Source organism: Colobus angolensis, unplaced genomic scaffold (genome assembly GCF_000951035.1).
Source record: "Colobus angolensis palliatus isolate OR3802 unplaced genomic scaffold, Cang.pa_1.0 Scaffold258, whole genome shotgun sequence".
In the NCBI taxonomy this organism is placed as follows: Eukaryota; Metazoa; Chordata; class Mammalia; order Primates; family Cercopithecidae; genus Colobus; species Colobus angolensis.
The window spans coordinates 258,693-273,215 of NW_012115799.1; the positions used below are offsets into that span (position 1 = coordinate 258,693).

A 14,523-nucleotide genomic window follows, 5' to 3' on the forward strand; every position below is an offset into this window, starting at 1 on the left:
ACTGTGTCAGAGTAACCAGTTTCCTAGTGAGGCTATCTTAGCTGCAAGTTTAATATTCGTGTGACACTGATCATAAAATATGATTACAGATAAAGCAGATCAACTTTATTTAGAGGGTCATGCTTTGAATATGCCACTCTGAAAAATAATTTAGGTGGGTATACTCTTCTAGACAACACCCTTCTAGACTGGTGTGCTAGTTTGAAAGTATGCTGCTCCTTGTTTAAATATTTAATATCTTCCATTTTTATTAGGAAAAAGTACAATGTAAATTATGAAACAGTAGTGAGTGAATTTTATTTTCCATAGGATCAATTCAGTATTGTGGTTTTTCCCCTTATTAATAGATTATTTATTTGTCTTCCCTCTGTCAAACCCTGAGCCAACCATGTGGCCCAGGCTGCCTTGGGAGGTACAGGAAAAGGAACACACAGGGCAGACAAGACATGGGAGAAAGAACTGTGGGAGGTGGAGATGGCTCCTTCACATGGCAAAGAGGGTGAGAAAGGCTACCATCAGGCAAAAGAGCCCCATGGCCCCAAGAGGGCAAAGCCTGGATTGGCACAGGAGAAGAGCTGTTGCTTCAGAGATGGGTTCCTGGCATGACCATAATGAGGCTCCCAAACACAATAGCAGTCTCAGCCCCAGAGTCAGCCACCCTAACTGTGGCAGCCCCAGCCCCAGTGAACTTGGGTGCTGTGTCGATGTCCCTGGGAATGGCTCTGGTTTGGAAGCTGTGGCTATGGGCAAGTGAGGTATGGGGACATGAGACTGCTAAGCTGCTGAGGCTCTCATCTGTCCATGTCTGTGGTCATTTCAGCACCCCTGCAGATAGTGGATGGCTCAGCAGCTGAGAGGTGTTCCTCACCAAGGAGGAGGTGGAGAGGGACTTGAAGCAGACTGTATTTTCAGAGGTTTGGGGGCTGTGGCAGGAGAACTGCTCCCAATGCAGAGAAAACCCGTGTGGTGATTTTTAGATTGGGTTCCCTAGAGGCAGAGCTTGAGATGGAGCCCTAGTAAATCCAGTGATTTATTGGGGGAAGTGCATGCAATAGAAGAGAAGGGAGAAAAGTAGGATAAGGCAAGGGAAAAAAGATACGTAAGAATGTGATTTCAACTGTAGACTAGCTAGCTCTGGCCCCACAAAGGCCCCACAAGCCCTGGAGTGGAAATTTTACTATTAAATGGATCCCATCTTTTATTTTCATTTTTATTATGTTTTTACTTTTTTTTTTTTTTTTTTTTTGTGACAGAGTTTCGCTCTGTTGCCCAGGCTGGAGTGCAGTGGTGCGGTCTTGGCTCACTGCAAGCTCCGCTTCCTGGGTTCACGCCATTCTCCTGCTTCAGCCTTCTGAGTAGCTGGGACTACAGGTGCCTGCCACCACGCCCGGCTAATTTTTTGTATTTTTAGTAGAGACGAGGTTTACATCTTTTTGAGACAGAGTCTTGCTCTGTTGCCCAGGCTGGAGTACAGTGGCATAATCTTGGCTCACTATAACATCCATCTCTTAGGCTCAAGCAATTCTCATGCCTCAGTTCCCCTGAGTAGCTGGGATTACAGGGGTGTGCCACCATGCCTGGCTAATTTTTGTATTTTTAGTAGAGATGGGATTTCACTATCTTGCCCAGGCTGGTCTTGAACTCCTGGGCTCAAGTGATCTGACCTCCTTTGGCCTCCCAAAGTGCTGAGATTACAGGCATGAGCCACGAAATTGATCCTACCTTAAAGCATATTCTGTTCAGTCATTGGTCAAGATCTGCCTCCTAGGGTGGTACGTAGGCTTCCTGAGCAAGGCAATTGCTGTTTGGCCCAGGTAAATTCTCCTGAAGGGGACAGCTCTAAGTTGTCTTGAGGCAATACCGTTGGCCCTCTTAGCGTCCATGCGTTCTGCATCCCTGGGATCAACCAACTGCAGATGGAAAGTATTCAGAAATAAAATTGTGTTTGTACTGAACATGTACAGATTTTTTTCTTATTATTTCCTAAACGATACCATATAACAACTACTTACATAGCATTTACATTGTATTAGGTATGAAGCTAGAGATGATCTGAAGTATATGGGAAGCTGTGCATAGGTTATATGCAAACACCACACCATTTTATATCGGGGATCTTAGCATCTGTGGATTTTGGTAACTGCTAGAGGTCCTAGAACCAATTCCCCATGGAAATTGAGGGATAACCATACTCACAGGTAAGTATTAGCGTGCCAGCTTGTAACGGGGATATACGTGGAGCACCAGCAGCACCCACTAAAGCACATCCTTTGCACTGCTCAGATCTCCTCGCTTCTCCGTAAGTTCATTTCATTCTGACACATCTTTAACTCTCTTCCTCAGTCCCTCTTGCACATTCCTCTTACTTCCTGTCCACAGTAAAAAGAAAAAGAAAAAACTGAAAGAGTACAGAAGATTATTAAATGAAAAGGAGGTAGATCCCTTTTTGGATCTACCAACCTCTCTTCTCAGATAAACTAAATTTATCACTCCATAATATATACGTTATAGCCCTATGCATAAGGCCATCTCCTAGCTTAAGACAGAGCTCCTGTTCCAGCCATCAGGTTTGTCCTCCCGCCAGCAGGAAGGAGAAAGGGAAAGTGGCAGATTGTGCCCTTTCCTTTAAGGACATGTTCTGGGTATTTCATCTGATATTTTCCCTTACATCTTATCGTTCAGAAGTGAAGTCATATTGGTACACCTCTCTTCAGTGGTGTCTGGGAAATGTAGTCTTAATCCATGTACTCAATTGAAAATAGGAGGTTCTATTATTATAAAAGAAGTGGAGAATGATTGTTGAAGGACAACTAGTGGCATGCTCCATACTGCATATCTACAATAATCTTCTCAGTGGTCTCCTTTATTTTTTAGGCAGTTTGGGTGCGTTAGAAATTCTTGATGACTACTCTACTACTGAAAATGTACTAGAAGAACACTGAAATTTCCAAGTGTACCTTACGGTGTTGCTTCCCTACATTCCTAGTTTGTGATTTTATTTTATAACCTGTTTCACTTTTTTGCTTGTCAATATACAGTATCAATGTAATATCTGTCAAAGTATAGTTGAACCATTTTTAATCTTGGAATTTATCATTGTAGAAAAGATTTTTTCCTGCATATTTGCAAGGTTAGGAATGTTAATCAGGATAGGCTTGTATTGCTCCCACACCATTTTTTTATTATAAAAATTATATTACTACTACCACTTTATATTGCAAACTATGGAGTTGTCGTGTTACCTCAAACTCTCTTTTCTGGTGTTATTAAAATAAGAATGGAAATAACTTAGTTTAATTGTATTTCTCTACAATTTGTCTTGATTGTAGCAAGTTAACTACGGTTTCTAACTGCATTTGACTATCACTGAGAAAATTTAAACAGTCTGAAGTAATTATATCATGCCCACGTAGTGAGTAACGAATAGTGTCTCAGTTGCTGAGACCAACTTCTGCTTTTCATGATGATGATAAAGGAGACAGTAACTCCTAGCTTATCGTACATGACTCCATAAGGGATGTGTCTCAGGAAATCTCCAGAATGGAGAGTTTGGGTTTGTAAAAACATGTGCACTAGAATGTAGCTTCAAATATGTGTGTACAGAACCCTATTTTTAAAATACCAACAAAGAAAGATAATGCACAGCATAATATTTCTCTGGTTGGTGAGGATACTTGTGAGATAGTGTTTCTTTATTTTTCACCCTCCAGCGGTGAGTCTCACTGAGAAGCTTGAGATCTTACATTACATAAAGGAGGAATGAGTTGAGGGTTTATAAAAGGGCTAAACTCCACTTTGGGAGGCCAGGGTGGGTGGATCAACTGAGGTTGGGAGTTCAGGACCAGCCTGACCAACATGGAGAAACCCCATCTCTACTAAAAATACAAAATTAGCCCAGCGTGATGGTGCATGCCTGTAATCCCAGTTACTTGGGAGGCTGGGGCAGGGGAATCACTTGAACCTGGGAGGCGGAGGTTGTGGTGAGCCAAAATCACGCCATTGCACTTCAGCCTGGGCAACAAGAGCAAAACTCCATCTAAAAAAAAATAAAAAGGTCTAAACTGTTATCTGTGTTATCTGGGTGTTGATTCAACAAAAAAATTACTCATCTCCGTTAGAGTTTTTCTATACAAACAAAAAAACCAAATGCTCTAAAAACATGTTAAGTTTCATCCACGTTTTCCAGAGTAACATTCTTCACGGTTGTCTGCTTATGTGCTTCCAGGTTTAGGAACTGGCAGTGGCAAAACTGTGAGTTGTTTACTGTCTGTGGAATAGTGTTTACTTCTGTAAAGGGTTTTTCCCTAGGACAGTGTTTTCAAAGCACATCTTTTATGCCATGTTCATGTCTTCCTGTCCTCTGTACTCTTATTTTCTTACGATTTTTCTTTCAGTAGACTTCTTCCATTTTAACTTTAAATTCATTTTAAAAGGAAATGTTATATTATTGCTACCAGTAAAAACCAGTTTCTTATCACAAATAGAAGATAACTGCAATAATAAAATTTAAAAGCCCCATGCTGTTATTAAAGTACAGAGAAAAAATATCAAATTATAAATGCTATAATTATAGAGTATCAAATTGTAAATACTATAATGATTAAAATTACATATAACATTTCAAATATTATAAATGTCATTGATTTATAAAATGCAAAACTAAAAATTAGTTCCTTGAGAAGAATGAAATTTTGGGGGCAGTCAATAATAAGGGAATAGTAGGTTTAATGTTACCTAGTTTAAGACCCAGAGGAAGTTTTACTTCAATAGTATTATTTTTTAATTTTGGTTTTATTTAGTACTGACAGTCTCACTCACATGTGCACATGATCAGAAAGGGCCAAGGACAATTAGTTGCCTTTTCTGATAAAATTACATATGCTTATACATGTCTAGAAGGAGCACCGTGATGTGTGTGGAATATGCCATATGAGCAGGCATGTTAGAGGTCTAGGCCATTGTTTATTATTAGCAATGCTTCCAGACAGTTAAGAAGTTCAGTTACTAAAGATCTGAAACACTCACGCCTATACCAGGGTGCAGTGCTTTATTCAATCTGAATAAGATGGTCTACTGCAGCCGTAACAACTATGATCTCATTCTAAGCCACAATATCTGTGGGTGTGTTATATTAGGTATATATATATATATTTTAATAAGATACAATAAAATAAATACCCAATTATTAAAAAATGTTTGCTGGCATAAATTCTAATTCAGTGGATGCCACCTCATTATATTTCCCATGAGGGAGGAGATCCACACACACTTGGTCCAAGTAACAATCTGTTTATAGAAGAGAGATGATTTAAGGAGCTAGTAAGAGATTTTCATCTGTAGCACAAGGTATTTATTTGCATTTTTGAATTTGAGATTTTTCAGAGAAAAGTATGTATTTTAAGATATTTCAGAAAAATAAAATTCTGCATCCCACCCCAGTGCATTTCTTTTAAGACTGCATTTACCCAAAATGCAGAGGCAGATTCCATGTTGGTATTTGATAAAATAGTAGAAGTAATTCCTGGAAGTTTCTGGGAGACCTTGTCATTTGATTATACTTTTATATAAATAAACCATTACTAACCCAGAATTAGGGAACTAGCAGATTTTCTAGAGCAGCATCAGTCTTTTGACGGGACAAAAGTGTTTATCGCTCTCAAATTTGCAGCTCATTTTGCTGTTAGCATAAAATCAGAGGCTTTGAAACTATACCATAAAGGTTAGAAATGAGAAACCATCCCTGAACACTCTTAAGATCTTGTAAGAAATTACTTGGCTTTGTCATTTCTATCAATAAGTGACCTTTCAGTAAACATGATTGAAACTCAAAATCAAAATTTAAAAGGTAGAGGCAATAGCTTAATAGATTTTATGTTTGGAAGTATTTTAGTTTGGAAAGAGCCTTTTTTTTTTTTTTTTTTGCCAGCAAAATGTATATTGGACCCAGTTTCCAAAGGTTGCTTTGAGCTCTCCAATTCTTATAATGTTGGGACTTGGAGATCTAAGCTATTTCCACTGCCACTTTCTTCAATGGATGAAGAGACAGAAATGATTAAAGATGCTTATCTTCAATTTACCAGCTAGGGATTTAAAAATGTTTTCTGAAATGACTTCAGCAATCACTTACTGAGGGTGATAGTTGCTGGTATCACTGACCTTTGCCCTAGAGATGTTCACATTCAGTGACAGAGGCAGGCATTTACATAATGCAAGCCAAATGGTGATGAATGATCTATATCTATTTAAAGTGGGAAAATGTGGGAGAGAAGAGGAAGCAATTAATTCTTGGCTGGGGACAGCTTTGCAGGAGCAATACTTCAGTGGAACTTTCAAAAATAAGGAGTTTGCCTTATGGAAAATGAGAATAAGGCATTTGAGGTAGAAGCATGGTGGCTTGATCAAAGATGAATGAGTCACCCTGTGGGACTGAGGCGGGTGGTGGTAGAAATGAGGGGAATCTAGGGCATGTTGGGATCTCTTGGGAAGGTTTTTGAATTCTATACCGTAGACTTTGGACATTATCCTATAGTAGATGATGAACCATCACAAAGTTGAATAATGGAATGATACCATTCAACTGGTTTTACAAAAGATAACTGGGAGCAATTTGGGTGGGGAGGATTGGAAGCAGAAAAACCAATAAGGGGCTTATGCAGTCACCTGGGTGAGAGGTGATGATGAACTAGTGAAGGAAAATGAGATGAAGATACAGACTCAAAAGACAGATTAAACACAGAATCAACTTAGCTATTGATGGACATGTAAGTAAATAATGGTAATTCAGTGTTAGTTCTGTAATAAAGGCATACACAGGCTACTGTGAAAGACCAGAGAAAGTTTCACAGATGGTTGACCTGGCAACTGCATGTCAGCAGTTTTTATTATAGTTGGGTTTCACATGAGAGTCACCTGGGAAACTTAAAATCTATCAGGCTGGGCGTGGTGGCTCACACCGGTAATCCCAGCACTTTGGGAGGCCAAGGTGGGAGAATCACTTGAAGTCAGGAGTTTGAGACCAGCTTGGCCAACATCGTGAAACCCTGTCTCTACCGAAAATAGAAAAATCAGCCAGGTATGGTGACACATGCTTGTAATCCCAGCTACTTGAGAAGCTGAGGAAGGAGAATCGCTTGAACCCCGGGAGCAGAGGTTGCAGTGAGCTGAGATGGCACCACTGCACTCCAGCCTGGGTGACAGAGTGAGTGAGAGTCCATTTAAAAAAAAAAAAAAAAATCTATCAGTGCTTAATGCCCACCCCCAGAAAGTCAGATTTAATTAGTCTGGTATTGAGCTGGATCATAGATGATTTACAAAACTTTCCAGATGACTTTAATTTGTAGCCAGGGTTGAGGTCCATTGCCATAAGCAGTTTGTTGTGTTTGAAGTATGGTGTGTGTAGAAGAGCAATGTTAGATGATGTTGGAGGTTAGTCCTTAGACACTATACTAGGGTGTTATTATCTTCTAACTGGGACATTTTTAGAGTAAAAGGAAGCTGAGAATTAACCTGGTACAACATGTGTAAATTAGGAATGTCTCAGGGAAACCTGGATGTGTGTGGTCCCACCATCATAGGAACTATGGGGAAGCTTTAAAGGTTTCTAAGTAGGGGGAGTATGTGAACTAAACATTGTTTTTTGAACCATTTTAGCTACAGCAGTGTAGAGAAGGGATTGGAAGGGAGAAAGATTGAAATCAGGGAAGCTGATTAGGAAATGACTGTAGTCATTTAGATGAGTGAGACAGCAACTTGAATTAAAGATTTGGCCCTGGAATGAGAGAGGAATAAAAAAGAAAAACAATACTTGACAGGTGTCAAGGAGTTGGGTTGGCTGGTGTCATAGCAAAAATTGTGCCAAAATTAAACAGACAAGACAACAGACTTTTTTCAAGGATATTGTCATAGGGAGAGAGAACAGAACTCTGAACTCAACTCTACGGAAACGGTGGGTGGGAGGATTTTTAACAGCTGGATTGAGAAGGAGAACAGAGGTGGTTTGTGTTTGCTAATTGGCTTTACCCAAAGGAAGAGTCAACTTTCTCTTATGGATAGGAGATAGTTTTACAACTTAGAGCAAGGTGCTGGCTGAAGTTAGGCTCCTACCCTCCCACACAGCCTGGGACTATCTTCCTTGACATTTACATTTTCAAAGAGATGGTTCTCAAGTCCTTGAGAAAAACAGACCTAGGTTGAAAAACTGGCAAGAGGCTTCTAAAAACATTTACACACATCTCAAAAGGACAGAGAAAGTATTTACGCATTTCCCAAAGTAAATGCTCTAAGAAAAGGGAGATCAGGGCCTAGAGTCAAGAAGCCTCTCTAAAGTTTTGTCAAGCTGAGGCAAATGTGAAGGCTGTCTTGGTCAGTGGACATGGATATGGGGGTTGAGGGTAAAGGAGGAGTTTAGAATGATTGGAGTCTAGAATGGTTTCTGGCTTAGGTTCTGGGTGGATGTTGATGCCATTTACTACCACTGTAGAGAAAACAGGAGGAAGAGAAGATTGGTGAAAAAGACAAAATAAGTTTTGGAGAGACTGAGCTTGTAGTGCTTTTAGTATATCCAAGTTGAGTTGGATGTATGGGTCTGTGACTCAGGAGTGGTGTTGGGCGGGTTTGGGAGGTAGGTTTAGGTGTAGTGAAAATACAGAGCTAGTAGCAGCAGCTTTTTTTTTTTGTTTGAGATGGAGTTTTGCTCTTGTTGCCTGGGCTGGAGCGCAATGGTGCGATCTAGGCTCACTGCAATCTCTGCCTCCCAGGTTCAAGTGATTCTCTTGCCTAGCCTCCCAAGTAGCTGGGATTACAGGCATGCACCACCATGCCTGGCTAATTTTGTATTTTTAGTAGAGATGGGGTTTCTCCATGTTGGTCAGGCTGGTCTCGAACTCCCAACCTCAGGTGATCTGTCTGCCTTGGCCTCCCAAAGTGCTGGGATTAGAGGCGTGAGCCACCGCGTCCAGCCAGCAGCTTCTGTGTTAACTCATTGCACAACTTATGTTTTGGTGGGACTAGTCTTGCACGCCCCTACTCCCAGTTGAGGGAGAATTCATATGGATTAAATGGAGTTTTGTGAAACAGTAAGATGTATCTAGTAAGTGCCCAATTCATTTGGTTAGTTTTATTATTATGGTTAACTAGAGGCTACGGTAAATCAGAACAGGGGAATCAAATGGTCAACTGGTAAGTGTTACTGTAAAGGTGTTTCACTGTATTTTAGTGGCTGTAGGACAAGTAGTTTTTACCGGAAATTCATTTTCCTTAGAATTAGCAAACAAAACCAAACAAAAAAACCAACAAAAAAAGCAAAAAGGCAGCTCTCTAGAGTTCACATTCTGAATTTTTGCAAGACAACTGAGATTCCTTCTTCTGGACTGAGAAATAAGGAATCTCCTTGAAAGTGAAAAGAATAACCCCAAATAAAACCCAAACCAAAAGTGGTTTGTTTTTAGAGTTTCACCAAGTGGTGGGAATGGAAAACAGCAGCAATTCGTCTGTTATCTTTGACTCAGTTCGTGCCTACTTTTCCTAAGGTCTGTTCCTTTGCTGGAAAATATCTTACAAAGAAGTAATTGGGGAAAAGGATTCACGTCTTAGTTACATCTTCCCCTGTGTGCTCCTGGAGCTTCATATGCTTATGGGAAGCCCAGAGCAGTGTCTTAATTGTAGGAATTTTCTGAAAAATGGAGAATGGATACTTCTGCACTATTGTGTTATGACTGGACAGCAGCCCAGCAGAGAATTAGATTTGCTTGTGACAGCCTGACAGTATCCTCTGTCCAGTAGTGGCTGGTTCTGACATTTAAATGGTGAGGGATGGAAGTGTGTGAACTGTCGATCTCTAACCTACCCTTGACTTCAGGGGCCGATGACAATTGTTCTTACTCTTTAGAATTTGGCATTGAAGTTTGTTTACAGCTGACAAAACTTTCCTGTTATTAAGACCCAAATTTAGATTGGTGTTCTAAGAATTCTCCAAAGGCTGTCCACATGCATTTTGAAGAGCCCTTTGAACATCAAATGGGTCTCACAAAAGAATGTTTCTTATCAACTGAATGTGAAGGGGAACATTATTCAAAGGAAAAAAAAATCCCACCCCAGGCTTTTTGTGAGGTAAACCATGGAAGAGAGCTCTGGGTTGGAAAATTGCTTTCTCTTAAGCTTATTATCAGACAAAGACTGTAGGGTTCTTATATTTTGCCTGTCCGTATGTGCTGGGATCCTTGAGAAAGGTAGTTTTTTTCTCTGGTCCTGAAATATTTTTAATGTCTTTTAGATTTTTTGGTGTACTTTAGTGGCTGTGCCCTTTCTGGAGCAAGTGGGTATTGACCAGAAGTTCATTTTCTTTAGAGTAAGTGAACAAGCAAACAGAAGCAAAGGGGCAGAGTTCTCCTGCAGAGGCCACTTTCTGAATTTTGCAAGCTAGTGAAGAATCATCTGGGAATTGTGTATCTCCTGGAAAAGTTAAAAACAGGAAAAACCAAAATAAAATCCCAATGAGTCACACACACAAAATCTGTTGTGGGGAGGAGGGTGCTGCCAGTTTTCAGTGGCAGAGGAGTAACAGCTGGAATCTAGCTGGGAGGGCAAGTGGGCTGGGCTGGATTTATGCTGCAAGGTCTTAGTTGGAAGGAAGCTGTCAGATATCAACATGATATATTATCCTTTGCAGACAAACCAATACACATAAAAATAAATAGCAATCAGTGTTAAGATCCCATAGCGCACGTCGACACATGCAAGCACAAACCTCACAAACAGATTAGTCTGCCCTGCTTCCCTGTTCATGTGAGATTTAGGGGGAAGATAGGGGGAGGGGGAGGGATGAAGAGATGTCACTCTCTAATCACTCTAGGTAGGTCTTGATGCTGATATGGTGGGTGAAGAAACTAATAGTCAAATATCAGGTGTTTTTGGAAGGTAGAATCTATTTTAAAACAATTGACTCGGGATTCCATTTTGAAGTTTAGCTAGAGTGTCTGGGACTGACATGGAGTGTCAATAGTTTTCTTTTAAAATAAAATGATGCAGTTTGTTTTTTACCATGACACTGCTCCTGCTAACTGAGGTCTAAGTTAAATTGTTGAAAAAGGAGAGTCATTTCAGGCAGTCTTTCATTTTTGCCCTATGGCCGGCCCCCACTGATTTTTAGCTCAGTATCATTTTGTTATTAGACTCAAAAATCTGACCTCAAGGGATCCTTTAATGTGTGGATTTTCGAGATAGACCTTACTGTGAATGACTAGGTTAATCTCCTGAGTTTTGAGAGCCAGTTTTGTCCCTTGAGTTTCTAAGTACCAGAAACCTTCTTCTTTAAAAAATGTTGAGACTATGTAATTTGTAAATTCACTACAGATGATCAGTTACACAGAATGGATTTTTTTGGTCCCGCATTATCACTTATATTTATTGCCTAAGATTAGATGCAACAATGTTGAATTCCAATGTGTGCTTCCAGAAAGTGGTTATAGCAAAATGAAACAAAACTAGGACCTCTGATTTAAATGCAGCATTGACATCTGTTTGCAGGGATTGCAGAATCCAAAAAGAGATAAGGTGGTTCCAGATGGGTAATATTTCCAGTACAAAGCAAAGCTGACCCTCACCCGTGAGTGTAAAACTAACATCCTCACTGTTGATCTAACACAGTTTTCACAATAATGCCAGGCAAGTCTCAACATCATATCAGTGGCTTTCCAACATTTTGGACCATGACTACAGTAAGAAGTATTGTTAGCCAGTGTACACACATAGTTTATTTTAGGAGAAAAATACAGGTGATACACTCTGATTCCTTGCCCCATCTCACATTTCTGCCTATTCTATTTTTTTCTACCTTGCCCCCAGTACTGGCATGATCTGGATTCACATCCCACTAAGAGTTGCGACCTCCTGTTTGAAACCCCTGAGCTATTGCCAGTCATGCCAGTGTGTATTGAATATTTATTTTCTCTCTTTTTTTTAAATTATACTTTAAGTTCTAGGGTACATGTGCACAACACGTCGGTTTGTTACATAGATATACATGTGCCGTGTTGGTTTGCTGCCCCCATCAAGTTGTTATTTACATTAGATATTTCTCCTAATGCTATCCCTCCCCCAGTCCCCCACCTGCCGACAGGCCCTGGTATGCGATGTTCCCCACCCTGTGTCCAAGTGTTGTCATTGTTCAGTTCCCACCTATGACTGAGAACATGCAATGTTTGGTTTTCTGTCCTTGTGATAGTGTGCTGAGAATGATGATTTCCAGCTTCATCCATGTCCCCACAAAGGACATGAACTCATCCTTTTTTATGGTTGCATAGTATTCCATGGTGTATATGTGCCACATTTTCTTTATCCAGTGTATCATTGATGGGCATTTGGGTTGGTTCCAAGTCTTTGCTATTGTGAATAGTGTTGCAATAAACATATGTGCACATGTGTCTTTATAGTAGAATGATTTATTATCCTTTGGGTATATACCCAGTAATGGGATCGCTGGGTCAAATGGTACTTCTGGTTCTAGATCCTTGAGGAATTGCCACACTGTCTTCCACAATGGTTGAACTAATTTACACTCCCATGAACAATGTAAAAGCATTCCTATTTCTCCATATCCTCTCCAGCATCTGTTGTTTCCTGACTTTTTAATGATCGCCATTCTAACTGGTGTGAGAGGGTATCTTATTGTGGTTTTGATTTGCATTTCTCTGATGACCAGTGATGATGAACATTTATTCATGTGTCTGTTGGCTGTATAAATGTCTTCTTTTGAAAGTGTCTGTTCATATCCTTTGCCCACTTTTTGATGGGGTTGTTTGTATTTTTCTCGTAAATTTGTTTAAGTTCTTTGTAGATTCTGGATACTAGCCCTTTGTCAGATGGGTAGATTGCAAAAATTTTCTCCCATTCTGTAGGTTGCCTGTTCACTCTGATGGTAGTTTCCTTTGCTATGTAGAAGTTCTTTATTTTAATTATATCCCATTTATCTATTTTGGCTTTTGTTGCCATTGCTTTTGGTGTTTTAGTCATGAAGTACTTGCCCGTGCCTATGTCCTGAATGGTACTGCCTAGGTTTTCTTCTAGGGTTTTAAAGGTTTTAGGTCTTACATTTAAGTCTTTAATCCATCTTGAGTTATTTTTTGTATAAGGTGTAAGGAAGGGATCCAGTTTCAGCTTTCTACTTATGGCTATCCAGTTTTCCCAGCACCATTTATTAAATAGGGAATCCTTTCCCCATTGCTTATTTTTGTCAGGTTTTTCAAAGATCAGATGGTTGTAGATGTGTGGTGTTATTTCTGAGGCCTCTGTTCTGTTCCAGTGGTCTCTATATATCTGTTTTGGTACCAGTGCCATGCTGTTTTGATTACTGTAGACTTGTGGTATAGTTTGAAGTCAGGTAGCATGATGCCTCCAGCTTTGTTCTTTTTGCTTAGGATTGTCTTGGCTATGTGGGCTCTTTTTTGGTTCCATATGAACTTTAAAGCAGTTTTTTTTCAATTCTGTGAAGAAAGTCATTGGTAGCTTGATGGGAATGACATTGAATCTATAAATTACCTTGGGTAGTATGGCCATTTTCATGATATTGATTCTTCCTATCCATGAGCATAGAAGGTTCCTCTATTTGTTTGTGTCCTCTTTTATTTCATTGAGCAGTGGTTCGTAGTTCTCCCTGAAGAGGTTCTTCACATCCCTTGTAAGTTGTATTCCTAGGTATTTTATTCTCTTTGAAGAAATTGTGAATGGGAGTTCACTCATAATTTGGCTGTTTGTCTGTTACTGGTGTATAGGAGTGCTTGTGATTTTTGCATGTTGATTTTGTATCCTGAGACTTTGCTGAAGTTGCTTATCAGCTTAAGAAGATTTTGGGCTGAGATGATGGAGTTTTCTAAATATACAATCATGTCATCTGCAAATAGGGACAATTTTGCTTCCTATTTTCCTAATTGAATACCCTTTATTTCTTTCTCTTGCCTGATTGCCCTGGCCAGAACTTCCAACACTCTGTTGAATAGGAGTGGTGAGAGGGCATCCCTGTCTTGTGCCAGTTTTCAAAGGGAATGCTTCCAGTTTTTGCCCATTCAGTATGATAATGGCTGTTGGTTTGTCATAAATAGCTCTTATTATTTTGAGATACATTCCATCAACACCGAATTTATTGAGAGTTTTTAGCATGAGGGCTGTTTCATTTTGTCAAAGGCCTTTTCTGCATCTATTGAGATAATCATGTGGTTTTTGTTGTTGGTTCTGTTTATGTGATGGATTATGTTTATTGATTTGCATATGTTGAACCAGCCTTGCATCCTAGGGATGAAGCTGACTTGATCATAGTGGATAAGCTTTTTGATGTGCTGCTGGATTTGGTTTGCCAGTATTTTATTGAGGATTTTCACATCGATGTTCATCAGGGATATTGGCTTAAAATTATCTTTTTTTGTTGTGTCTCAGCCAGGCTTTGGTATTAGGACAATGCTGGCCTCATAAAACGAGTTAGGGAGGATTCCCTCTTTTTCTATTGATTGGAATAGTTTCAGAAGGAATGGTACC

At 39.8% G+C, this 14,523-nt stretch overlaps 1 pseudogene; it reads right to left on the reverse strand.

Moving 5' to 3' along the window:
- Positions 1-483: 483 nt before the first annotated feature.
- LOC105515292 overlaps positions 484-14,523 on the reverse strand; it is a 49,559-nt pseudogene continuing 35,519 nt past the window's right edge.